This window comes from Anas platyrhynchos, chromosome 19, assembly GCF_047663525.1.
Source record: "Anas platyrhynchos isolate ZD024472 breed Pekin duck chromosome 19, IASCAAS_PekinDuck_T2T, whole genome shotgun sequence".
Classification (NCBI taxonomy): domain Eukaryota; kingdom Metazoa; phylum Chordata; class Aves; order Anseriformes; family Anatidae; genus Anas; species Anas platyrhynchos.
The window spans coordinates 742,938-769,283 of record NC_092605.1 but is presented as its reverse complement, the minus strand read 5'-3'; the positions used below and the strand labels follow the sequence as shown (position 1 = coordinate 769,283).

Below are 26,346 nucleotides of genomic sequence, written 5' to 3'. Positions count from 1 at the left end.
CGAATCCTGGTCAGGGCTCCCGCACCCGATTCATTGGGGCTGCTGCTGCCCGGCTGTGGTGCGGGTGCTCCGTCCCCCGGGGTGAGCCGCAGTGCGAGGCAGGTGGATTAAAAATGTACCAGCAAAGCAATCCTGCAGGGCAGAGAGCTCGCTTCACCTCGTGGTGTTAATTAATCTCCAAGCCAATGAAGACGCTCTCATCTGGTCTTTACTTAATCCATAACCCAGAAATCCTCAAATTATGTCATTTGTTCAATACAGATGAAATTAATTACTCTGGGAAATAGGCAACAAGTTGCATTTCTGATGCCCCTTATCGCATAATCAAATCTACAAAGTGCTTTCTGTGCAGCCGCAGTGGCAGCAGTGGGATTGCCTGCAGCAGTCATGAAATACTGAGCAGCATCCTCTATAAATCTGGCACGGTGCTGACTCTTACAGGAAACCTATGGCTGAGCGAGGGCTGCGAAGGCTCTGCAGAAGTGCTTGCGGTGGAGCAGCTCACGGTGCCGGGGGAGCAGGGCAGGGATGCTCCTGCTCCTGCCTCTGCTCTGCGTGTGGAGCAGCTCTGCAAAGTGCATGATACCCCAGCACCCACTGTTAGCCCCCCTTGTATTTATTGCCTCCTCCTGGGCTCCTAAATGTGCCCTGTTTAAGGAGGGCTGGGGTGTGGGAGGCTGCTGGGCGCCTGCTGGCCCCATGGGTTCTCACCTCTGTCGTGGGCTCTGTGGTGCCCCCGATCCCTGCTTGTCCTGGGTGCTTCTCACCCCCGCTGGGAAAATCCTTGGAGGTGCTCGCTGGAGCCTGCAGCAGGGGAGCCTGCACGCTACGGCACAGCAGGGATCTCGCAGAGAGCACTAAAGATGATTCCCAAAGGCTGAGGAGCAGAATTTGCAGCCCAGGTATGCTCCCTCCTTCAGACGCTCAGCTGCAGAGCGCTGTTCATGCATCTGAACTGCAGATTGGCTTCAGTGCAAGCAGCAAATCCCCACAAACAGGAATTAACAGGAAGGAATCTGCAGCGGGACGAGGCCTCGGGGCTGCCTGTCCCTGCTCTCCCTGCCCGCAGCCCAAAGGCATCGCTGCTGCCTGGCGGGGTGCTGGCAGGGCCTCCAGCAAGGGGCTGGGGCAGGTACCAGCGTGCTCATGACTAACACGTTAAGAGCTGCTGTAACAAAAAAAAATCTATAGCAGTTGTTTGCTAAAATGGCAGTAATGAATTGAAAAATATTACGGGCTGATACAGGCAGCTTTTGCAGAGGCATGTTAGGGCCTTTAACCCAGCTCTCGAGCCTGCCTGGGTCACCAGACACTGTAAAATCTATTCGGAGAAAATAGAAATGTAATTTCTCTCTGCCCTATCAATTTAAATAAATTAACTATTAGATTAGCTGCACTTAAAACAAAACAAGAAATCAATCCCACCAGCCTTGGCTGCTATTAAACTCTGCTTTGCACCGCTAAACCTGTAATTGCCGCCGGGCCCCAGGAAAGGGGGGCAGGCTGGCTGCAAGGCGCCCCGGGCTGCCCGAGGTGTCTGGGGGTGGGCAGCTGGGGGCTCAGCGAGCTCGTGGGGGGCTGGTGGGTGCTGCTGCACCCGCTGCTGCTCTGGGTTTCTCCCAGCGGGTGCCGGGACGGGGCAGGTGACGGTGCTGGTGCTGGGAGGGCTGCTGCATCCGCTGGGTTTCTGAAGCAGCCCTTCAGACATGGCTGGTCCTTTTTTATTTTTTTTTTTACCTTCTTTCTGCTGAAACTGCCTTCTTGTGCAGACCTGCTTGAGCTCCTCAGATAAATTAGCATCAAGGGGATTTTTTTTTTTTTTTTTTTTTCCCCTCTCCGTTTTGTGCAGTTGCGTAAGAGGGAAGCGGAGAGGAGCCCAAGCAGCAGATTGCTTTGTGGAGGAGCACGGAGCAGCCGTAGCCAGGGCTGCCGCCTCTCCCCGCTGCTGGCACAGCTCAGGCATTTCGGCTGGATGAAGCGCACGCGTTGTGGGCTCCGCGGCGTTCCTGGGAGCGTCTCGGTGAGCGTGCGGAGGGCGGGGGAGCCCAGGGGGGCGTGCAGGCACCGCATGCTCTTCTTCCTCATGGGCCTGCTCCTCTGCGGGCTCCAGCGGGGAGCTCCCAGCCGTCCCCGTTTGTGGGATGGCCGGGGTGGTTGGGGGGAGCTGCATGATCCCATCCCTCCTGGATCTTGGGGAGCTGCGTGTTGGGAGTGCAGGTGCCAGCCCCCGGCTGCTCCCTGCCCTGCTCCTCTCCAGGGGCTGAAGCCGCTTTGCAAAGACACCCGGGGGCAGGTGGGGGGCTGCCAGCACCCCCCTCTGCAGCAGCCTGGGGAGCTCCGGGGGCTTCCCTGCTGATGCTGTTCTGGGGAGAGGAGGAGGAGGAGGAGGAGGAGGAGGGTGGCACCCACTGGGCTGCCTCTCCCGCTGCCCTAACCCCATCGATCTGTGCCGATCCCGGGCTGATGAGATGTGTGAGGCGATCGATATACCTGCAGCGCTGCGAGCGCGGGCAGGGTTTAACCCCTTGTGCCCTCCCCACCGTGGGTCCCCCCTGTGCCTCTGGGGGTGCTGGCAGGGCACTCGGGTCTGGCTGCTCAGGCTGTGGTCTGTGCATCACCGCCGCCTGCTAGCGGGCACGGGGGGGCTCAGATCACACCCCTACCACTGACCGTGTGTCCCGTGATGTCCCCTGCTGTGCTTGTCCCTGCTGGGTGCACCACCAGCCTGCCTGGCCCCAGCCTTCGAGCTGCCTGCTTCCTTGGGGATGTTTTAGCCTTGTTTTGCCTCCTCGGAAAACTCCAGAGAGGGGCATGGGAAGAGTGGGGGGAGGAAGGAAAGGGAAGGGGAGGGAGGGGGGAAAAGGGACGATGACTCCAAAGGCTCAAACGTGCAGAAGGGCCAAGAAAACTGTGGTTGGAGGAGGGAGGGCACAAGGCTGCTGGTGCCATCGCCCCGTGGCTGTGCACACCTCGGGAGCTGCTGGTGAGCAGGGGCCGTGGGGATCCTCGAGCAGCCACATGCTGCTGCCAGCACGTTCACAGCCTTCCCCAGAAGCGGTTCTTCCGACAGATAAGTAATGTAGGTAAATGCACCTCACAAAAGGGAACAGCAAAATAAGAAACATCTCTGTAACAGCAATGCCCTGGTGCGTGCCAGAGCCGGGGAGCTGCAGGGGTGAGCACGGAGCCGCGGCTGCGCCCGTCTTAGGGCACCCTGCGGGGTGCAGCGGAGTGGGGTTGGAGCCGTGCTGCCGAGGGGCCCCTTGGCACGTGGGGAAGCTGCTTTTTGGGACCTGACTCTGTCTCCTTGTAAGTACAAAGCTGTTCAGGGATGAGCGCCCCGAGTCTGTTCTTCAGGGTGAAACAAACTCGGTGTCCCCACCGGTGGCACCGCCGTGCCCCTGCTCTGCCGCTGGGCACTGTCCCGTGGTGCTGTGGCCTGAGGGGGTGTTTGCAGGCAGTGTGTGGACCCGGCTGCCAGGCTGCCTGCGTCCTCCGGACACTGCAGGAGGAAATGCACAGAAATTCCCCAAGCTGACTTGGGTATGGCGACAGAGACTAATTCCGCTGATGGTGGGGAAAGGCTCTTTAGCTGCATTAACGAGCAGAAATCTGATGGATAAAGGGGAAGAAAATCAGTCTTCTCTGCATCACTCACTGGAGACTTTATCAGACTTGCCACAATTAGGAAAATTCACATTGAAGGCATCATTTATAAAGGACTAGAATAAGAGAAAACATTTGGCCCAGAGGGAAGCAGAGAAGGAATCTAAGTCGCCTCTCATCTTTCATCATTTGCCTTCTCCCTCTCCTATCTTGGCAGATCCAGTATTTTGCTTTGTCTCCTTCAGGTGACTAATCATTAGACTAATTAGTAGTTAATCAATGTTTAATTAAAACATAGCTGTTAATTACTGGAGGTGCTACTGTAGGTTGGATGTGAAATGTTATGAAAATGTTTTTAAGGGCAGTTTGGATGAACGTGGCCTCTCTCCCTCATCTCTGCTTGGCCGGGGTGCTCTCCCCGGGGACCCTTCTGGCCCAGCTGAGCCATGGGGACGTTTGGTGCGCCCTGGATGGATGCTGCCCCGCTGTGTGCTTCCGAGTGAGCATCCAGCCAACAGCAAAGTGCAGTGGTGCCGCTGCTGTTCCTTCATCTCCCTGCTCAGCCTTGGTCTGCTCACCTAAATTGTGCTTCAGGCTGGGGCCAGGCAGCGGGGTCTGGCTCCAGAGACGGAGGCTTCGTCTGCACCTTCCTCTACGTGCAGGAGCCTGGAAGGTTTCTGTGCACAACCCACTGAAAAAAAAAGACACTGAGCCTGTTTGGTGTTCCCCCCCTGATGGGTGTCTGGTCACCCAGGCGTGGTGCTGCCTGCAGGTCCCAGCTCACGCCACCCCCATGGGGAGCCCCCACCTGCTCCGTAATTCTGCCGCTCCCTCCCCGCTCAGCCCCGTGCCCTTTGGGGCTGCAGGGACTGGGGTCACCGTGCCTTGTCCGAGGGCCCCAAAGCCCTTATGGATACACACAGCGGGTGCCTAGGAGAGGCAGGGGCTGGGGAGCACCCCCAGGCAGAAATCCCCTCTGCCTCCCCCCGGGGCTGCCCGGCCTCCCTCCTGCAGCCTGGGCGCTGACCCGGTGGTGAACAGGCGCTCTGCAAGTGCTGTACATATGCTAATCGCACCATTTACATTCTCTCTGCTCTTTACATCCCTTATTCCACTTTACTTGTCATTTTATGGCTCATTTTAATTTCTTGAGAGCAGGCCCATAGGATAATAAGGCCTGGTGCTGCGGAGGGTCCCGAGGCAGACAGCGTGGCTCCAGCCAGACGCAGAGGCGGGCAGCGCAGCCAACCTGCCTGCCTCTGCCTCGGGTGGGTGCCGTGCTCCTCACCTGGGGAAGGTGCAGGGGCTTCTCTGCTGCAGCGGTGATTTCGGGACCCCTGGGGAACCAGCTGCCTGCCTCGGTGCTTCCCCTGCTCCTCCTCTGGCTGTGGTTTCTGTGGGAAGGGGCACCCTTTGCAAGGGTCGCTAATCCCCGTGGGTTTCCATCGCACCCAGGGTGTTTGCTGCGAGGCCACGGGGAGGATCCGGAGCTCTCCAGATGGAGGCACTGGGGAATCTCAGCCCTCGTCCCGAGCATCCCACCCAGGGCTGACACCGAGCAGAAGGGGACTTGCTCTGCCTGCTGAGGGCAGGGTGTGGGGGATGCAGGAAGGTGATGGTGCTGTGTTGGTTTGCTTGCTTTGTGCCAATGGATACGTTATTTTTTTGGGAAAAAAAAAAAATATCATTTTTTCCCCTGCTAGTTAGAGAAAGATGCTGACAACAGACCAGGATTTTAGTGATTTAGGTGGTGACAATGCAAGGAAAGGGAGCTATGTTTAGAAATAATTGCTTTGTCTTTTGCAGAGGTATTAGTGCTTCCATGCTGGCAGTTACAGGAATTAGCTGAAGGTATTGGTGACATAAATACAGAAGCAAAATTATTGCTACTTATAATCACTTTCATGTGTGTGAGAGGGTGGTGGAAAGGATGGAGGGAGGAGAAGGAAGCCCCCAGAAGGGCCGGCACTGCTCGGCGCTCCCAGTGAAGTCAGCACTTCCCTGCGGCTGGCTCTGGCGCTGCGGGGAGGTGCGTGGGCAGCGGCTCAGCGGGCTGGGAGCTGGGGCAGACGGAGCTCCCTCACCCAAACAGGGCCCTGGGGGGCTGCAGGAACCCCGGCTGCTGGCTCGGAGCGAGACCCCCCCCCACCGCCCACCTCTGTGGGGCTGCCTGTCCCGGGGACCAGCGCCAGCCCTTGGGGAGCGATCTGGGAAGCGATCACTGAGCTTTTTAATTTTTTTTTTTTTTTCTTAACAGTAGCGAGCGGAGCCTGACATTTTGCTTCTAAAAAATCATTAAACAGCCAAGGAAGGAGCCAGGGTGTAGTGAAGAGAACAAAACGGTTCCAGATGAGCAGCTGCGAGAGCCGCGGTGCAGCTGCAGCGGGGAAACTCGCGGCGTGGGGGCTTTGTGGCCGTGGTGTCCCCGGTCACCACCCGCGTGGCAGGGAAGGCAGCTTGCTCGGGTCCTGATGGGCACGCACATAGCACCGAGGTGGTGGGGATGGGGTGGGGATGGTCCCTGCAGCCGGGGCAAGCTGGAGAGCTGCAGGCACGAAGTGCATGGAATGGGAACGGTCGGATCCTGCTGCAGTGCAGAGGTGCACGGCCAGGGAGAGCGTTCGCTCCCTGTCCTCCTGGTCCCAGAACCTGGAGCACCCTGCCCAGGCTGCAACTTGGGCTGAGCAGCAAAATGTCGAAGCTTAAGCTGCCGCAACATTTTGTCTGTCAGAACGGGGCTGGATGACGGTGTTTAAGGTCAGTGCTGATGGCCCCGTGGGGATGTGGGTGCTCACCTGAGACAAGGCAGCCCCGTACCCCATGGGTGCCCAGCGTGGCAGCAGTCGGGAGCACAGAGGATGCCCTGGCAGCACAGAGGGTGCTCTTGCAGCAGCAGCCCATGGGTGCTGCTCCCCAGCCCAGGTTCTCATGGCCAGCCAGCACTGCTGTGCTGCGGCAGGGCTGGGTGTGCAGCGTGAACTCGGGTGTGGGAAGGAACCGATCTCTGATGGAACAAGGCCCTTCATGCTTTCCGATATTAAATTCCATGCAGAATATTAAATAATTTCCTCTTCAATGATCCCAGTAAATTTAATTAGCTCTTGTTCCCCCGATAGAGTTGTCTCTCTGTTCCTGAAGCGCTGCATTTGGAATGAAGGGGGACTCGACTCATGGTTTAAACGCTGTCTTCCTGCAGCACACGCAGCAATCACCACAAGGTGAGGGCAGCCCCTCGATCACTGCTGAGTTTCTCTTCCCACCTCCATCTCCCAGCCTCAGCCATTCACCACTGGAGACGAGCTGCATCTGAACCGCGGGAGTTTTGTCCCAAACCTACTTGGGAAAGCACGCAGGCAGAGAAACCAAGTGCAGGCGTGGGGGCTCTGCATGGCACGGCCACCTCGGTGGTGCTGCATCGGGGGCACCTCCAGAGCAGGGCCCCCAGCACCAGCCCCAGGACGGGCTGGGCATCTGCCTTTCTCCTTCTCTGCCTTCTGTGCGCTGAGGCTGCTGCTTGAGGAAGTTTGTAAACGGTGCTCAGAAAGCAGCCCGAGCTCTGCTCGGCTGGGCATAGGGAATCGGTGGGGTTTGGGTGACTTATCCCGGGCTGCTTTTTGCAGCTCGCGTCAAAGCCACATCCCGAGGTGGGAGCGGTGGCAGCCACAGGAGTGTCTGAGTTCCAGTAACGTCTGCTGCTGCTTCTGGTTCCGGTGGTTTGTTTGGTCGGTTTTTGATTTATTTTGTTTTGTAACTTTCAGAACCTCAGAGCAAGGAGGGGAAAAAAAAAAATCCCTTCCTGATGGAAGAGGCTAATAGAGGGTTATAAATGTGTCCCTGGCATGGTTCATTAGCTGCGATGACATATTGAGAGCTATGAACGGTATGATACCAGCAAATCAATTTAGAATTTAATCTGAAAAAGAACGTGGGGAGGTTGGATCGTGCAACATGTTACCAAACATTTCTTATCAGAATAAATAGAGCAGCTTTTCTTTCACAACACTCCTCCTGCCTGGTTGCTGTGCAAAACGCAAAATAAATAAGTAAACACGTACCTGATTTACCAATGATTAATTTGCATAATTAGTGCTGTGTCAAATCACTACACCAAGGTGCAAAGCACACTTCGCTTTAGATGTTTGCGTGGATGCCTTTCCAAGATCGGCTTACCCCGTGCTTCCCAACCTCGCGAGGAGGGAGCGCTGCTGGGGACGGGGTTTCAGCAGCGGGGGGCACGCGGCCGAGTCCGTGCCAGCCTTCACGTGCTGTGTCCTGCTGTTGCAGCAAATGCCCTTTGCTGAAAACGTGTGGCCCTGGCGGGTGTCCGCCAGCCCGCCCTGGAGCCAGGGATGATCTCAGATCTGTGCCTGCCCCAGGGGGCCCAGGCCTGCAGGCTCCCTGGCAAACTTCAGGCTCCTCGGAGAAGGCACCGTTGTGAGGCTGGATCCCGGCCCTTTTCCCATCGAGTGCATGCGCAGCACAGCGGCACTCTAGGGATGCGTTGGGAACAGGGGAAGTGGCAGCAAAACATCCCGCAGGTGCAGCACTGCATCAAAAGCGTAAATACACTGAATGTTTTAAAACATGTCACCCCGTGGGCAGCTCCGGTGATGTGCTCCCCTCCTTCTGCCTGTCTAATGGATATCAGATTGTTCCAGTGATCTGAGCATCGGTTTAGTAATTGACTGATGCAATGCAATGTTCACTGATTTAATAAGTTTGTTAGTATAATAGAGGTTCAGGATTTTGCTGTTAATGCGCAGTGACAATTACGTTTTAGATTTGCTCATTATGTTGCATAACTTAGCTATGAAATCTATCATAAATTGTATTTAAAACAGCATTATTTCAGAGCACATTACCATGGCTCTCGACTCTCCGGTGCTGGAGAATGCTTTGTAGGCTGAGCTCGTCCATGACCAGGCACGCGTTCACTTTCTGATCGGGTGTTACACGTTCTGCTTCGGGTTTTTTGGGTCAGGGCTTCTGACACATGCCAAAAAAATATCTGAGCCCTGCTCTGTCATTGCCCTGTCCATGCCGTGGCTGTGCGGGCACCCAGTGTTCTTCCCCAGACCTCTGGGGAGGCTCCTGAAGCGAGGTGCCTCCGGGCCTTTGATCCGAAGCAGGGCTCGGTGCGCTCACCCCTGCGCAGGGCTGGGCTCAGCTGTGCCACCTTGGAGCCAAACGAGCACTGAGCATCACCTGCGCAGGCAGCGCCTCCTTGGGTATTTGGCACCAGGTGAGCGAAGGGCTGGGAGAGCGAGCAAAGCTTTAGGGGGGGGGGTGAGCCTGGTCTGGGCACCTGCAGGTCGAGGGTCCCCAGGAGCCTCTGAGGGTGACCGGGGGGGCTGCTGCAGCCTTCTGCTCTGCTCTGCTCTGCTCTCCTCGGGCCGAGCACCATCTGTTGCATCGCAGAGATGATTTCTGCAGATCTGGAACTGGCTGTTTGGCACTCTCCTTGTTTGGGTTCTGCAGAGGGAAAAACAGGGATGAGACGTTCAGTGCTGGGGATGAGGAGGGTCCCCGCGTGCTGTGGTTCTGCTGTGGCCCCTGCTCATAGCATCTGCGTGCAAGAAAACCCCCAGGCAGAGCCGCAACAGGTCTCTTCCCCAGCCACAGCTATGAAAAGGAAAACCTCATCGTTACGGCTAAAAAAGCAGCAGCGATTTAACAACTCTGCCTTCCTCCAAACTGAGGCTCTAAATGGCAAATAGGCTGTGAAAAAAAGCTAAGAAAAACAAATATTTTTTTCCAGATTAATACTCGTTCCTTCTGGTTCACATAACAACCTTGCCAAAAGGCAGGGTTTTGTTGACTCGTGTTTTCCTAACTGCTTCTCTTCCCTCAACTGCCTCTCTCGCGCATTCTCCGTTCCCATCCCCTCGCCGCTCCTCCTCCTCCTCCTCCTCTCCCCGGCCAGGCCCCGGTGCTGCTCCTGGCCCCGCAGCGAGGCTCCTCGGTGGGCTCCGCTCCCCCTGCCCGCTTTTCCCTGCCGGGGAGCGGGTGCAAGCCCCGGCTGCGTGCTGCTCCCCAGCCCCTTGCTGCTGGCAGCGTGGGGTTGCCTAGCAATCCCGCAGCATCGCCCCGCTGCACGCGCGCCTCCCGAGCGGCACCAGCTTCCAGGAACAGATGTCGGCAGGGACCCAGCTCGGGGGCTCGAATGCGGAGAAATTTTGCAGAGCTTCTCTCTCCCGCCTTCCCGCTTCCCCGTTCTCCAAATCTGCTGCCTAAAGCATCTTCGGCCTCAATGAACCGTGAGAAAATAGCACAGCGGGGCATAGCAAGGAGCCATCCTGGCTGAGCGCTCCCATTGTTTGGCAGGGCGTGAGAACAAGGCTGCTGCCTCCCTGACAGGGCAGCGAGGCTGGGCTCTGGGCTGCTGCTGCATCCCCGAGGGCTAAAAATATACACGTTCATCATAGAGAATGGATGTTTGGATGGATGAGGTGCGCTTGGTGCATTTCATCGTCTGCACTCACATTGCTGCTCTGCGTAACCCCGAGGGTTCTCTTCAGAGGGCTCCTCAAAGCGCTTGGAGGCAGGAACAAACGGGTCAGGAGGGGAAGGGGGAGTGGGGCCTGATCCCGGAGTGCCACACGTGGACTCTGCAGGACAGGAATAACACCTCGGGACAGCCCCTGCGCTGAGTTCAGGGGAAGTCACTGACTCCATCAGGCTGCGGGTGTTCCAGATGTTTCCCAGGCAATGTAACTGGGGAAGCTTTGCCACAACCTTCGCTGCTGGAAACCACAAACAAATCACTCGAGCCAGAAAAAGCTCAGAGGTGCTTACGGTGACTCTGGCAGGGCCGTGAGGACCTGATTGCTGCATCTGTGTTGTGTAACCTCTCCCAGGTTCAGGAGAGGGGACACGACCGTCCGGCCACACCTGATTAAATGGAGCTGTGCTGCTCAAACAGATGGCGCTCATTACTATTTTAGCGAGCTTGCACAGCCGCTGGTGAGCCAGAGGAGAAAGGGCAGAACAACAGGGCCTTGAGCAGCCAGTGGCTTGCAGAATATTGCACTGCGGGTCTGCACCAGCGCTCAGCCGGCTTCCTGAGAGAGGAGGCAAACAGCAGGAGGATGGGAGGGCTGGGGGAGCCAGAGGTCTGCTCCTGTGGAAAGCTCGGGGGAGGACGATCGCATCCAGCTGCTGAGGGAGCGCCAAGATCAGCGCCCAGAGGTCCTTGCCTTCGAGTTGAAGAGAAGGAAGGGTGAGGGGCTGAGGCACGCAGCGAGGTTTCATTAACCCTGGCTGTGTTGTGAGCCTGCACCCCGTGGGCTCCGTGCACCAACTTGGTTTTTGCAACATTTGCAACAAGGAACCAAAACCTCGCTTCTTGCTGCTGCCCTGGGTGCCCATCCCCGGGGCGTTGGGTGCAGGGGTAGAAATGGGTCCTGCACTGAGCCGGGGGGGCTCGCTCCTCGCTGTGCTGCCGGGGGGGGGGTCACCCCTCGCTGTGCTGCCCGCAGCCGGTGCCACCGAAAGCGCCGGGAGAAGCCCCCGGGCGCAGCCCCTCGCCCACCCGCAGGCAGCAGCGACCTCCCCTCGGGGGGGGGGGCAGGACCGGCCCGTGCCCCCCCCCCCTAATTCCGAGCCGGGAGCGCGCCTCGTGCCCCGCCGGGCCGGGAGCTGCCTCGCGCCGCGGGAACGCGCCGGGCTGCGGCGGGAGCGCGCCCGGGGCGCACCGGCCGGGCGGGAGGAGCAGGAGGTGGGCGCGCGGCTCCGCGGGGGGGGGGTCGGGCTGGGGGCAGCTCGGGGCCGGGGAGGAGGAAGAGGAGGAGGAGGAGGAGGAGGAGGCGGGGGCCGGGGGGGAGCCGGGGGGCGGCGCGGCCGCACGTGCCCCCGCCCGCGGCTCTCGGTGGTGGCGGCGGCCGGGGGCGGGCGCGTTCGTTGCCGTTGGTTCCCAGTCGTTCCCGTTGGTTCCAGCGCTGCTTCTCTCGCTCGGCGGCTCCGGGGGCGGCGGCGCGGGCGCAGCCGCGTGCGAGGCGAGCCCAGGCGGGGCCAGCCCAGGCGGTGCCGCGCCGCCTCCCCCCCCCCAGCCGCCGCCGGGCTGCCCCGGTCGCCGCTGCTCGGGAGATGCCGCTCGGCGGGCGGGGACCCGCGGCTGCCCTGCGCCTCCGCCGCCGCGGGGACCTCTGAGAGTGAGTCACCGGGGGGGGGGGGAACGGAGAAGGGGGGCGGCTCGCCCCGGTGCTGCGCCGGGGGCGGCGGGGAAGCTCCGTCGGGGCGTCCCCGGGGCCGTCGGGGTTGGGGTTTGGGGGAGCCCCGCGGGGCTGGGGGTACCGGGGGGGTGCAGCGCGGCATCGCCGTGCCCGGGGCCGCCGGGGGGGGGGGTTTCCCCTCGGGGGTGCGGCGCCTTCCCGGTGCTCGGGGCCGGGCGCTGCTCGGCGCGGCGTTCCCGGCGGCGGCTGCCGGAGTTGGCGGCTGCAGCCCTGCCCGGTGCCCGCGGAGGAAGCCTCGGCACAACTTCTCGTTAAGTTTTGCGTTACGGGTGCTTAGCGGATGGCTTCATTAGCCGCTGTTGTTAGCGGGGATGTTGCGCTAATTAAAATCACACCCTCCAGGTGAAGGGAAAACGTAAGGAAAAGTTGGGCGAGGTGGAGCCTGGGTCGGTGGGGTGAGGAGGAGGAGGAGGAGGAGAGGCTCCCGCTGGGGCCAGCAGCCTCCAGGAGCTGGCGAAGCTGCAGGGCAGAGCTCGGCCCCACCGGGAAGGGGCAGAGCGAGGCGAGGAGCGCAGCTTGGGCAGCTGTCCCCGTGGTTTTTCCCCTCCCGAAGCCGGTGCCGTCTCCAGGAATTTCGCTGCCAGGCTGTGCTGGCGTGCCCAGGGCTCCCTGCACGGGGAGGGAAGGAGGGAGCCGAAGCCTTCCAGAGTCACCTGCTTTATTTGTGGTGCGTGTGTAAATGCACAGCGCCGTTGTTCAGCCGCCCATATGCTGCCAAGCCTCCATCGGTGGGCATGCCAGGATGCTGCACGGCGTGCAGCACCGCGTCCAAGTGTTCCAGCGCAGATGTTTGAAGTAAACAAGCATGGGCATGGGGTCCTGGAGCTGCCGAGGTGCTGGGCAGGCCTGCGGGGGGCACAGACAGACCCTGCCCCTCTCCTCACAGCACCCAGAGCCAGCGCAGCTCCCACCCGGGGGGTTGGAGAGGCTTCGCTAGCATCAGTGTGCGCAGGCGGGGTTGGCGAGGGGGGAGAGCAGGGATGCGGGGATTTCTCAGCTTCTCACTCCAGTAAGCATGACATTAACAGCACCGACTGTTTTTGGTTGCTTTTTGTGAGGGTTTGGAACTTGCTCGCTGCCTCCACGGAAACCTGGCTCTGAGCAGGGGTGTTCCCTGCTGCGTGCTTTTCTGTCCCGGTGCCAGCCTGCCCCTGGGTCCCCTGTGGGGCTCAGGGCATGGCCGGGGGTGGCCGCACCATGCTGTGTGCTTCGGGGGGGCTGCAGCCGGGGAATGCCTTGCTCCTGCTCCCTGCTCCTTCTGCCTGCCATTCTCCAGCATGTCCGGAGGCTTGCGGTTCATCTTGCAGCCTTTGAAAGGTGTATTCTGCTGCCGCTGTTTTATTTGTATTACAACAGTACCCAAAGGCTGCAGTCAGGCTGGAGGCCTTGTTCTGTTGGGTGCTGTGCAAATGCAGATTAAGACAGTCCGTTCCCCAAAGAGCTTCCTGGCTTCAGGCTAAAATGGTTGAGGCGTGATAAAGCCGCACAAAGCGAGAAACGGAGGCTATTTTTCTGTATAATAGATGGAGAAAGTGCTTGGAGTTTATAATTTTTGTCGAGGGATGATTGCAGCGGGTTGGGGCTGGCAGGGCTGCCCAAATCTGGCCAGTCGTTGGGAACTTGTTCTTGGCTCTGGGGAGCCGTGAAGAGGCTCTGTTTGTTATTCCAGAGAAAATACATGAGAGGTTTTTTTTTTTTTTCCTCCTTTGAAGTGATCTGTAGGATTGTTCAGCACCACAGAAAGCCTTGGCACAAGGGCACATCAATGCTTTGCTGCAGCGTTCGGTACACTCCTGCCAGGGTTACAGCTATCGCTTCTGGGGCATGGCTTTAGGATTCTCTCACATGGATCAGAGGGTCACAAATTCTGTGTAGGGAGCTGAGCTGGTACTTTTTGGGCACCAGATAAGGGGGCCCAGGCATGCAAACCTGCTGGCTGGTGCTGTGGCTGTGATCTGAACTGCACCAGATCCTCAAGGGGCACAGAGGATACCCGGGCAGGGCAGCACCCTGCAGCCGTGGCTCTTGCTTGTTTGTGGCAGTTTGGGAAGCAGCCAGGGACTGACTTCCAGAGCTGGAGGTGCTGAAGGAGGCACCACGGGCAGCCTTCTCCTCCTGGAGCCCAGTCGGTGCGAGGCAGCGCTGTTGGAAACGCGAGGCTGGCATCCCCCCGTGGGGTACCCTGTGCCTTGCCGCAGGGCTGCTGCGGTGCCTGTCTGTTCCTTTCCTGCTTCTCGTGATGGCAGGAGGGGCCCTGGCAGCCTGGGAGGTTTTAGGTGATGTCTCCGGGTTTGCTGACACTTGCTCCATGTTTTTCCCCTGGCAAACCAGCTCCCCCAGCTCTCCTTTCCCAAACCTTTCCGGTCGTGTGAACTCGGCGCGTTTCCCACTCCCGCAGTACCTTTTTATCAAGGTATGGATTTTTTCCCTTTCTGTTTCAGAATAAAGGGCTTCTCTCCCAGTTGCACTTATTTCTCCATCTCCCATCACTAGAACATGTCGTCCTTAATTACTGCGCTCACATCCCGGCGGTGGGATGGTCGGGCAGCCTGCGCGCTGCGTTTGCTGGTGTTGGAGCCTGTCTTTCCGTGCTACTGCTGCTGATTGCTAATGCTTCGCCTCCTCCTCCTGCAAGGCAAGCTGCTCGTCTCCCATCCGGGGTGTAGTTCCTGTGTGCAGCAGTTGAGCTCGTTTGCCACGATGCCTTAGGGGATGCCCCGGATCTCCCCAGCCACAGGGGAGCGCTGGGTTTGGGCACCTGGGGGGAGCGGGTGTCCCCGTTCCAGGCTCGCATCTCAAGCAGCTCTTCTAGCATGGGCTGCATTTGCTTATTCAGTAGATAAATAAAGGTTTTTAAGTGTGTGCATTTACTAAATTAGTTTGTCGTCACAATTTTTCAAATGGATCAGCTGACGGTAGAAAAATGCCTCTGAAGGTTATTGAGATAATAAAAGGCATGAGGGAAGTTCCTTAATTTATTTGAGTTCTCTTTTAATTTATGGTGTTATGGGGTGAGAGCACGCTGAATAATTAGTTCTTATGAATGATCTGCTCCGTGGAACCAGCCTCTCCATGGACCCTCCGTGGCAGAGGAGGGGGAGCTGGTGGTGAGGCTCAGCAGGGAGCGCTTTAACAGGAGGTGGTGCCGGCACGGCCAAGCCGTGTGCTGCTGGCAGTCCAGCTCCTCGTGCCTCGCCGAGGTGTGCTGAGCCCAACCCAGCTCTCTTCTCTTGTGCTGGCTGCTTGAGCATCCCCAAATTCTTCCCAAAAGCCGACAGCAGCTTGGGGCTGGGCAGGGGCAGGCTGGTAATGGTGCGGGAGCCAGCTCGGTTGTGCCGCAGCGCGTGGTCCCCGCTGCGGGACCGGGGGGCTCTGCTGGTGACATCGCCCCCTTTTCCATCCAGAATAAGCAAACGTGAGAGGTTCAGGTGCCTTTTCCTGAGGTTACGGAGTGAGTCAGTGCCTCAGCTGGGTTTTAAAGGTGACCCGCAGAGCATTTGCCTCTAAATGGGTTTGAACGCCTCTTGCTCACTGCCGCTGAATGCAGCGCGGTGTAAAGGAGACGTCTCCAAGTGTGCGAGCTGACAGCCCTCCCACGTCTTGGCTGCGAGGTCATGGTGACCCACCCTCCCCTCCCAGCCCCTTCTGCCCCTCTGCTGGTGCTCAGCTCGGGCCTGCAGCCTCTGCTCCATCGCTTCTGCCCCCGGGTGCTCCTCCGTGCCCGGCCGGCAGCAGCTGCTTTGCCTCCCGAGCCCTTGGTAGCAGCAGGGGCTGTTTGTTGTCAGCGCTGTTCCAGTGCTTTCTGCTGGAATCGTTTGAGGTATTTCGGGATGTGCATTCTTGCAAATTAATTGACAGGCTGAGATACCAGACGAGGAAGCACATTTTTCTTCTCTGTTATTTCATTAGTTATTGAGATTAAATTTTTTTTTTTTGAAACTTTATTTTTAATAAAGCAATCTAAAACTAGCTCTCTCCTTTGCTCAGCTCGCACTCTGTGATGCTCCAGGCATCATTGTGTCTTCCAGACTCGACAAGATTGAATTTCTAATGGGTAGAAATGAGCACACAAGTGCGGGATCCCTTTTCATGTTTCGTTCTCCAGTGCGGGCGCACAGCAGCCCCTGTCCCTGTGCTCGAGCCCCAGCCCCTCTCTTGTGTCTCCTCCCCGTGTTCCTTGGCCCCCAGTGGTGCCATGGGGACGCAGCTGTACCCGCATGATTTTGAGCTCCTCTGCCTGTTGTCCCCCACCGAGCCCCTCGTGCCACCAGCTCCCTTTCAAGCTGCGCTCTCCCTCTCTCTCTCCATGTTCCTCTGAGCGCTGCAGGCAGGAGACCTGGTATTTTATTTATAGCCATGGTACAAAGCTGTGCTGCTGGCTGGGAAGCGCGTTCCTGGGCTGTGTCCTGCAGCGAGGACAGGCTCCCTGCTGCTGGAGAGCCCGAGCAGCCCCGCGGCTCCTGGCTGGCAGCGAGGGGCACTTTGTGCTGCTTGCTCCCTGTTAGGTGGTTTGGGCTTGGAAGCTGCACCTGATCCTGCAAGCTTTCTGGCCCAGGGAGCTGGTGGGAGGGGGTACGGGGCTCACCCAGCACCCCCACGTCAGGTGGCAGCAGGGGGGACACTGCTGAGCCCCCCAGGGTTGGAGGTGGAGGCAGAGGAGGGCAGCAGCGGCTCCTGGGGCTGATGCTGAGCCCTGTCCTGCATCCCTTGTCCTCGTCACTGGTGTGCCCGGTGCCGTGGGACCCCTCACCACGGCTCGGGGGGCTCAGAGCCTGGCTGCAGGAGGAGGGGGCGCAGCTGGAGGAGCGGGCTGGCTGGGGCTGGGGAGGTCCAAGGCTGGCTTTGGGAGTTCAAGGCTGCTTGAAATTGGGAACCAACGTAATGACCTGGCTTCCTGTAATCTGTTAAAATAATTTCAAGGAATGCTTGAGGAGGTCGTGTGTACCGCTGGTGTTTAGAGCAACTCAAATTATTGAACCGGAGGAAGTCATTACAGCCAGAATTTATGGAAGTGATAAAACAACTTTTGACAACAGGTTCACCTCCTCTGCAGCCAGAGAGAGAATATTTTCCTCTTGTCAGATCAATAAACAATTAATTCTCGTGCAGGGAGCCAGAGAAAAAGAGTTTTCCAGATTTCTAAACTCTTAATCAGGCTCTGGGTAAAACATAGATGCGAGAATTTGAGATCTGCTTCTAAAATTGTGACCTTGATAACTAGTTCTTAAATTCCTGAACCGCAGATGATACTTCCTCTGCTGAATAAATCTACTTTTAAATATAGAACTTGTTCCTAGATATTTATGCTCCCAACATGTTTAATGTAGCTTTACTTAATAATCTGCTTCAAAATGCTGACTTTTCCCCCACAATTTAATTGAATTCTAATTTCTATTCAGAACTGGCTTAAATTAAATGAGTTTAAAAAACATAGTAAATAATAAATATAATTCCCTTAGCCTTAACGTAAGCTGTGAAAGTGAAGAATTGAAATCACTATTCAAGTCTGCGTGCAGAACGTCCGTAACAGAAGAGCTGCCATCCTGTTGTTGAACGTGATGTCTGTGAATTAACCACCGAGAAAGAGAAAAGAAAGAGAAATTAATTTTGGGGGGTACCCGGCGTGCAGGCGGCAGCACGATGAGATGCAGCAAGGATTTTTTTTTATTTATTTTTTTTGGAGGGCCGGTGCTGTCTGCCCCCAGCATTGCGGGCAGGGGATGAGGCCACCAGGGATGGGGGGGCTGCAGTGCTGGGCTCCGGGGGCTGCGGGGGGAGATTTACAGCTCTTCCCTGCTCCTCTTGATGGACAATTAAAGTGCTGCACGGCTGGCAGGGAGCGATGCCTCCGAGAGGCAGCAATGGTCGGAATAAATCACTCACCGTCCGCGGCTCTGGAGGCACCGTGCGCAGCTGGGGGGGCTGCGATTTCCATCGGCTGAGCCCTCCCCGAGGGGGCCTGGGGGCTTTTGGTGCCCCTGCCTGGGGCCGAGCACGGCAGGGGAGAGGCGTGGGGCAGCGGCAGGGCCCTGCTGAGCCCTGGGGTGGGCACCCAAGGGGTTTGGGGGTGGCACTGAGGGTCCCCAGCTGCTGGTGGATCCTGCACCAGCTGCCTCGTGCGGGTTTTCTGGCTGATGGACGTGGTACGTTTTAATGAATCTTCCCCAAACGCCACTCGGGTCTCACGATGCCTTAGGGACATGGCACAGTCAGGGTACCAGCGAGCATCCCTCTGCAGGCTGGGGGTGGCCGTTCGCTCTCCCAGCACTGGCTGGGGTTGTCTGAGAGCATTTTATAGGGGAAAATAAAAGGGCAGCAGATCCCTCACAGCTCGCAGGTTGACTCCTGGACAGGGCAGGAATTCCTGCCTGCTGGTAGCACGCAGGGAGCTGATGCATTCTGCATGCTGCTCCCTGATTTAGGGACAAATGCTGCTTCTGCTTCTCATCCTGGCTGTGGCAAGGTGACCCCCGGGGCTGGGGTGTCACCGCTCCCCTGGGTCTGCCTGGCGGGGGGCTCGGCACACGGTGGTGGCCGGCCCGCAGCGCTCTGCGCCCGGGGGCTCTGCAGGCAGCCCGGGGAATCTGCATTTGGGTGCAGCGCCTGCTGCAGTCGCTCCAAGCTGTGCTGCAGCCCCCGGGCACGGGGCGCTCCCGTTGCGCACCGGTGGCTCCGGCAGGGATGTGCCGGGGGTGGCCGGGGGCGGTGGCGCCGCGGGGGCTTTCCCCGTGCCCCCCGCGGGAGGAGGGGGTCGGGGCTCCGCTGCAGAAGCCCCAAGCGCCGCGCGTAGGCAGGCGCTGCATGGGAAGGCGCTCGCAGGCAGATCCGGGTGAGAATGTGCTTCATGGAATATGCAAATCCGGGCATGGAGAGGGGCCTAAATAATGATACGCAGAGCCAGGTTTTTTTAAATAAAGCTATCTACAGTATATTGCAGAAGTAATTAGGAATCCTGAGCTAGCTGTATCTCGATCTTTATAGCAACATAGCTGATAAAGCATGATTCAGGGACCTCGTTATCTTTTTTTAAAGAAGTTTTTATTTAACTTCCGTGAAGTTGCCATGGTTACTCCTGTGCATGGCTTCCATGCCTCTCGCGCCTTAAGTGCAGCTGCTAGCATTAAGAATTAAAACATCTACATTTGGAGCAGCCCTGGCCTCCCCCAGCTGTGAATCCCGGTTGTGCTCTCGTGTGGGAGAGGCTGTGATTCAGGGAGCCCTGATTTTACCGAGCCTGGAAGGGGCTTTTCATCTCCCGTGCTTGGACTGCTCGGCTTCATAAAGCATCGCCCTTCCCCTGCTCATCAAACAGCCCAGCAGGAAAAATTTGGGGGGTGGATTTGGGTCCCCTTAAGCATGGGAAAGAGACGCTCGTGTCTTGTTTCTGGCCTGAGCTGCCTTGCTGCTGCCTTTGGAAACATGGAGGAGCAATGCGGCGTGCACGGCCGTGGCTCTGCACACCCTGCAGCTCTGTCTCCATGCCCAGTGGTGCCATGGCTTCATCCAGACCTCAGCTCCAACCTCCAAAACCGGGGCTGGGGCTCTGGCTCCTTGCCCAGGGCAGTGCAGACCTTGCTCTGTGCACAGCCCGGGATGGCTCCTGGGGCTGCAAGGTGCTGGCTGTTGGCACGGGCTGGGTGCTCCTTGCTTGGCTGGCCGGGGACGGCGCTTTGTGCACTGAGCTGTGCCGAGCTGCCTCGTGCCACGAAGTGAGATGGGAACAAGGCAGGGGACTGGTGTCAGTGACAGTGGGACCAGCACCCAGGAGTCGTGGTGTGCTCGGTGCTTTGGCTGCTGGGGTGTCACCGCCTGGGAGCAGGGTGCTCAGCGCACCCCAAACGAGCATCCTGCCCTTCCCGAGCCAGGGGCCGCTGAGGATGCAGGCGTGGGAGCCGAGGTGGGGTATGAGATCAGTCTGTTTCCATGGCGATGGCCATGACATAAGATAGCAACAGGAGATGTGGTGTGGTGGCGTGTCCTGAGCTAGGCAAAGCCAAGAAGTTGGGGAGCTGAAGAGGTGGCAAATCCCCCCGCCTGGCTGGGGCTCCGGGTGCCGGCTGGGATGCTGGAGAGTGGTGAGCCTCCAGAAGGGCAAATCGACCTGTGGCAGCTCCAAGCAGTTGTTCCTGATGGGAGAGAAGCTGTGCCACTGCCTCCCCCCTCCGGGGAAGGGCTTTGATTTTCGCTGGCAGGGGCGCTTGGGGCCCGCAGGTGCTGGGAGCCACCGCGCGGATCCGCTGTGCCGCTTCCCATCCCCGCGGCGCGGGCCAGGTAATTAGGAGCCGTGCACCAGGCTGGTAATAAGAGCCATCTGTCCAGGGCAGGACTGAACTTTGTCCTCATTATGTCTGTCAAAGTTTTGTCAAGCTTCCCCTCCTGCTCCTCTCGGCATTTTTAAGCAGCGGAGGGTGGGAGGGTGCGTGGGAGGTGAAGCCGCACCAGAAATAATTCCGGGAGCTGGGGCGTGCGGCGGCGCTGCGGGAAGGCACCTCGCTCCTCGCAGCCCTGCGGCTGGGCCGCCGCCGGCTTCTGCTGCTTCAGAAAGTCCCCCAGCTGAAGTGAACAGCTCCTGTTTGTTTGTGTCGCCTTTCGTCCTCCTCCCTCCCTTCCTTTCTTTCTTTTTTTCCCTTCTCTGTTTTCCCTCCCGATGAAAGATTTTCTTGCAGTGTCAAGGCAATGTGACCTGGTTCCGTAATAAAGAGGAGGCTTATTAGAATTAAAGCCCAACAGTGTTAAAAAAGCAATCTTTGCAAGATTGAGGCCATGGGGGAATTGTAAATTCTCAGCAAAGACCTCATTTAAAGACTGGGTTGAAAACACATGCACACACACACGCTGCAGCCTTGCCATGCAAGGGGAAGTTTGGTTTGAAGGAAAATTTGGGGGATGGTGGAGGGAGCAGGGCAGCGCTCGGGGCCTTGTGGGGTTGCACGGGATCCTCCTGCTTGATGGATGTTCTCGCTCCTCATCTGCGGTGGCTCTGTGAATGTCCTTTGGGGTTGGGCTTGTTTTCCTTGCTCCCCCAGCGATGTTCTCCCCATGGCTCTGTCCCCCCAAATACTGGTCATTCCCCCTGGTGTGGCTGCAGTGGGAGCGATGCCAGCCTGTGCTGGGCTCCTCGGGGCACTCATCCCTCCCCAGTGCCCCAGCTCTGCAGACCCTGCCAGGGGCTGGCAGGCGCAGCCTCCCCAGGGATGCTCCCCACGCGCTCTTAAGCTGTGGCACAGCTGGGTGCCCGTGGGATGCCCTCCTCCTCGTCCTGCTGCAGGTGCCTTTGTCTCCCACGTGCCCCCCTGGGAGCGTGGATGTGGCTTTGCCTTGTCCGGGGGGCAGCTGAGCACGTCGGAGTGTCTGGGGAGGAAGGGCTGCGGTGGGCAGTGGGTGTGGGACCCCCCTTCCCTCCGCAGCCTCTCCCCAAACTCCCTCGCTCCTCCTCCTGCTAATGTTTTCTCATCAGGCCCTGGCTGTGGTGTGGGCTGCCGCTGCGTTCCCATTATCAGGTGTGGGAAATGAATGCGAAACAAGTGGAGGATCTGTCAGAAAGGCCCCCAAACCTCCCGCTGGCCGCAGAGCAGCAGTCCCTTCCATTCCCCACGGTGGTCTGTTGTCATGATTTGCTGTTATCTGTCTAATTAGAAAGTAAGCTCTCCTGGCGGGGAGCTCGGCTGCTTCTCTGGCTCTAAGTGCCACGCACACCTGTGGTGCGGGATAAATGAGGATATCTTAAGCAAGCAAAAGGCAGGGTTGATTTATGAACGTTCATCAACTCGCCTGCCCGGCGCCGGGGCCGCAGGAGCCCGGGCTCCCCCGCGTGCATGGCAAGGAGCCGGCGGGCGCAGCCGGGGTGCTCATGGTGATGCCCAAGGTCGGTGGCGATGCTCTTGGTAAGGAGGGAGCGTGAAATTCCAAAGGTGGGAATTGAGCAGGAATTGAGCCTGGTGACCTGTGCCTGGAGCTGTCGGGAGAAAGCAGCGGGCGCCTCTTGGGGTTTTTGTCCTGTGCTGGGTCCTGTGCGGGGTCAGGGGTGGTCCCGTGCTGTGGGGACAGCCGAGGAGGTGATGGGTGGAGGGGCAGAGGTGCCCCAGTGGATCTTCTCAGGGGGTAGGACATGGGAGAGCTTTTTCTCGCAGTTTTCATTAAAGTGTGGGGGGAAATACGTGCAATTAAGTTCGGTGTCTGTGCCGTGTGCCATAATATATGGTGCACAGTTCAGCCGTAGCCTTCGTTGTCACTTCTGCTCCCAGATATTTATGGCTAACCAGACCTGTGCGCAGCCCAGCACGTGGCCTTTTCAGCTCTGCACCGTGTGTGGCTGTGCCCAGAGAGCCGGGCAGGGGCTGCAGCCCTGGCGTGGGGACATGGGCAGCGCTTGGGGTTTCTGCTGCGGGGCTGGGTGCCGAGGAACCGTGCCTGGGGTGGGAGCATGGGGCAGTGGTGCTGGCTCGCTGCTCTGCTGCCACCAGAGCCTGCAAGCAGGGTTTGGAGCCTGAGGTGCTGCGTGGGCACCGTGCTGCTGCGCCTGCACCCGCACCAGCATCCCACCAGCCCGGGTCCTGCTGCGTGCTGCAGCCAGCCTGGTTTTTGGGCTCGTTGGGAGCTGTGCACGGAGGTTTGAGGTCTCAGGAGCGCAGCTGTTAGAAATGAGAGCTCTTGTGGGTGCTGCGTGGCTTTGGGGTGTGGGTGCACACCGTGGCTGTGAGGCTGGGACCCCTGCAGCAGGTCAGCCTGGCAGTGGCTTTGCTCTGTGCAGCCTCTCTGATGGACGGGTTTGCTAACTCGGCCTCGGAGCTCCTGCTGCACGCGGGGAGCCGCGGGGCAGAGCAGGCTGCTTCAGACCGTGACCCAGGTCAGGACCCGGGCTGCTCCTTCCTTCTGCTTTAACCCCGTGCCAAGCGGGTGGAGGTCTCCTGTGCCTGGATTGAGCTTACACCAAGACCTAACTTAGGTTTGGGCAGCACTGGGGGGCTCGGGCAGGCAGCTCTGGGACCTCCCGGTCAGCTCCTGGCCTCTGGATCTGCCCCAAAATCAGCACAGAGCAGCCTGTGCTGTGGGGGATCCCCTTCCCAAAGGGGTCCCAGCAGACCTCTGCCCTGCTCCAGGCAGTTTGGGGCTCAGGGAGGGCCAGGCTCGTGTGCCACCCGTCCTAACCTGCTCTTAATTTAGTGTCTGGTCTAGGAGCCCTTCGCTTCAGGATGAATGGCCTCTCTGTTCAGAGCCTGCATGAGTTACTCTGACATTTTGCTACTCAGTAGAGGTGGGTAGAGGAGAGTTGGGTATTAGATTGGGTGATAGGCAAGAGAAGCAATCTCTGGGAGGCCATCAATTTGGATTAAGCTTTGTGGACTGGGATGTAGGGTAATCACCATCCTTCATTTCAGAGAGGTAAGAAACAAGTCAGCTTCTTTATGGATCATTATTGCTGCAGCAGGGATTGCTTCCACCCCGGCTATGGGCACGTATCCTCGCCGGGCTGGAGGCAGCCAAGGAGGGTGTAAAGCCAAAGGAGCGCGACGGCCACGGCAAAGCGCGGCAGGGCAGGCGTGGAGCTGGGAGCAGGGCTCCCTCGGAGCCTCCGTCCCTCCCCGTGGGGCAGCCTCTGCTCCTTGCTCGGTGGTCGCAGGATGCTGGGGGTGGCTGGGGAGGGGGCGGCGGTGCCTGGGCTGCAGGGAGCTGCTGCACTGCCCGCTGCGTGGGCTGCCCCCCCAGGGCCAGGTCCTTTCTGCTCTCCCTGGGGCCGGTGCTTTGCATCCTCTGGATGCAGATTTCTGAGCATCCTGCAGAGCTCAGGACCCGTCCCCGCGGCGGGGGCACCGCTCCCCATGCCCGCAGCCTGCTTGGTTTCTGCAGCTCCCCCTGCGCAGCGCCGCGCTGGCAGGAGTTGCTCCGGGCCTCTGACAGCAGCGCTCTGCGAGGCATCCACCTCCCTGCCTCCCTCCCTGCCTCCCTCCCACGCTCGCCCACGCGCAGCCAGTGATAAAAGGCTCAGCCCAGTAAACAAGGGGGAGAGGAAGAGCGCTGAGATGAAAATGGGGCAGCGGGCTGAGCGGGGGAGCGGAGCAGAGCCCGAGGAGCCGAGGTGCTGGGGAGGCGCAGGCAGGCTGGCGGGGAACGGAGAGCAGCGCTGGCCCCGCCGGGCGGGAGCCCCTCTTCCCTTTTGTTTGTACTTTTATTTTTTTCTTTTTTTTCCCCTTAATCTGAGTGCTTCATTTTCCAGAAGCTGTCATTTTACATAAACCTCTCAGCGAGGTACATCCATTCCCACTGCCAAAATCTCCATATCAAACACTTGTAACATGCCGCTGAACTGACAGCCCTGACTGTACGCGCTCCGTGCCTTTACAAAGGGATGCTGCGTCTGGGAAGGATATAAATACACGCAGCGAGATGACACGCAGCACGCTCGCTCCCCAGCTCGCTCCCCCCTGTTCTCTCGCTGCCCGGTTAAGCCGTGGCTGTGGCCCCCGTGGAGGTGCCCACAGGGCTTGTGGTGGGGGGCGAGGGCAGGGAGGTGGCGCAGGGGGCACCGGGGGAGCGTGGCTGGGGTCTGCGGTGGGAGCCGGTGTGTGGGATGTGCGTGCAGCCCCGGGCCCCCAGGGAAGCCTTTTGCAGCCTGGATGTGGCTCTGTCCGTGCCTTCTGCCTCGTAGCACCTGCGGGTTGGAGCGTGGCCCAGCGCTGCTCTCCTGGGGTCCCTCGCTGATGCTGAGGTGGCTGCCCCAGGACGGGGCTCGTGTCCCTGCTGTCCCTGCCCTCTGCTGTGCCTCGAGCTCCTTGCTGCGTGGCAGCTCTGCTGGAACCAGCTCCTGGGGCTGGTGCCGCAGCCCCCGGGTTAAACCCTGCTCGGGGGTGTTGTGCACCACTGGGGCTGCTGGGCTCGAAGCTCTCCTCTTACCCCAAATCCTATTTTAATGGGAATGTGGGGACGGAGAGAGTTAAACAATCAAACTGAGTCCTTTTCAAAGGTTTTTTTTTTTCTTCTTTTTTTTCTGCTGGATGAAGTTCAAATCCAACCCCAAATCTCTATTTCTTTGCAAAGGAGAAAGGAGGAAATGTAAAACACTCTCCCATCCCCCCGAGTCTATCAGTCTTGCAACTGATGAAGGAAATCATCCCTGCTCTCCTTGGGATTCCCCTCCCTCCTCTTTGGGAAGAAGTCATCGCCGTTCCTGACAGTGTTTCGGTAGCGCTGCTGGCCTGGCTGTGGGCTCGGTTGCCCCACCAGGATGAGGTGTGGGCCCCCCAGAGAGGCACCCCCAGGGAGGCACCCCCGTGCCAGCAGGACGCAGCCGAGCGGGCTCTGCCCGAGGGCTGGGGGCTCCCAGGGTCCTTGCCCCCCCCAGGGCTGGCCTGGGTTTGGGGCGACCTCTCAGGGCCACCTCGTTCCTCCTGCACCCTGAGGTGCCCGGGGGACTTGGGGTGGGTGCTGGTGGGGCTCCGGGGCAGCAGCAGTGGTTGGAGGTATGGGCACAGGGGGGTGAGGGACGTGGGCTGCAGGGCTGGGGAAGAAGCAATTTAAATTGCAGTGAGCGACAGAAGCAGCCAAGCGGCCGTGTTTCTGGTGTTTCTCTCCTCATATAGAAACTGGAGCTCTCAGAGCAGCCGAAAATAGACAGAAACTGCTTGTGTGAGCAGTGGGGGCCGTGCTGCCGCGGGGTGCGGGGAGCCGAGTGCGAGGCAGGAACTGAGCCCGTGCTCAGCTCCGCGTGGGTGACCCGCGGTGGAGCGGGGCTGGTGCCTCGGTGGGCACCCCCTGTCCCGGCCTCGTACCCTCACCCCCTGCACCAGTGGGTCTCGCTTTGTCCCCCTGGGGGATGGTTGCAGCTGGTGGCTCCTCGATCCTTCCTCAGCCCCGCTGCCGGGGTGCTTGGAGCAGAGCCCTCGGCTCTGCGGGGCTCCTGCTGTGTCGGGCACTGCGCTCGCTGCTAGGAGGCTGTGCTGATTTATACACCTGCAAGGAGAGGCGCGCTGCTCTGCTCGGGAGAGAAAAGGGAATAAGGGGGGAGCCTTCCCCACCAGGATTCCCCTCCCTGGGGCTGGATCGGGTTGGGGTTTGCAGGTACAGATTGCACAGGTGGAGAGGAGGAAGCACCGCGAGGGCTCGCCAAGCCCTGCCGTCCCCATCTGGTGTCACCCGCCGGCGGTCGGTTTCTTCCCTGTGCCCGACCCACAGAGCCCACAGCCAGGGCTTCGTGAGGCTGGGGGGTGAGGGGAAGGCGGGTGAGGGAAGGGGAAGGGGTGGCCGTGCCCTGTATTGGGGGAGGAGGGTGCCAGGGGAAGCTCTTTTTGCTCAGGATCGCAGCGTGCGGCAGGAGCCCGCTGGCCGTGCGCAGGCTTTTGTTGGCAGAGCGCGGATCCCATCATTTGTAATGTTACACTTGGAGGCTTCTGCCGCTCTCACGGAGAGGAACCTTGACGTGGGAAATATGAGTGTTATTTTTTTTTAATGTAATACCATTAAAATGGTTTTTAATTGAGTTCGTTCCTGCCAGTTGGGTGATAAATTTTTCAGC

General features: G+C 59.0%; 1 protein-coding gene and 1 long non-coding RNA gene across 14 annotated transcripts in view; one reads left to right on the top strand and one right to left on the bottom strand.

Moving 5' to 3' along the window:
- RBFOX3 (RNA binding fox-1 homolog 3) overlaps positions 1 to 26,346 on the top strand; it is a 164,405-nt gene that overhangs the window by 23,793 nt on the left and 114,266 nt on the right. For 2 of the 13 annotated variants that reach the window (XM_038165459.2, XM_072025767.1), the window contains exon 1: positions 11,551 to 11,756. The exons of 7 other annotated variants lie outside the window; for them this stretch is intronic. The gene's annotated coding sequence lies outside the window, so the exon portion shown is untranslated. Of the gene's footprint in view, positions 1 to 1,849; positions 2,021 to 10,805; positions 10,826 to 11,245; positions 11,324 to 11,550; positions 11,757 to 19,924; positions 20,109 to 26,346 lie in introns of those variants that run through there. 4 more of the 13 variants (XM_038165462.2, XM_072025770.1, XM_072025768.1 and 1 more) reach the window with 4 other exon arrangements.
- Positions 7,900 to 11,144, bottom strand: LOC119713200 (uncharacterized). Its single transcript, XR_005260135.2, has 2 exons — positions 10,089 to 11,144; positions 7,900 to 9,078 (listed from the first exon to the last, which is right to left on the bottom strand). It is a non-coding gene; the product is annotated as an uncharacterized lncRNA (long non-coding RNA).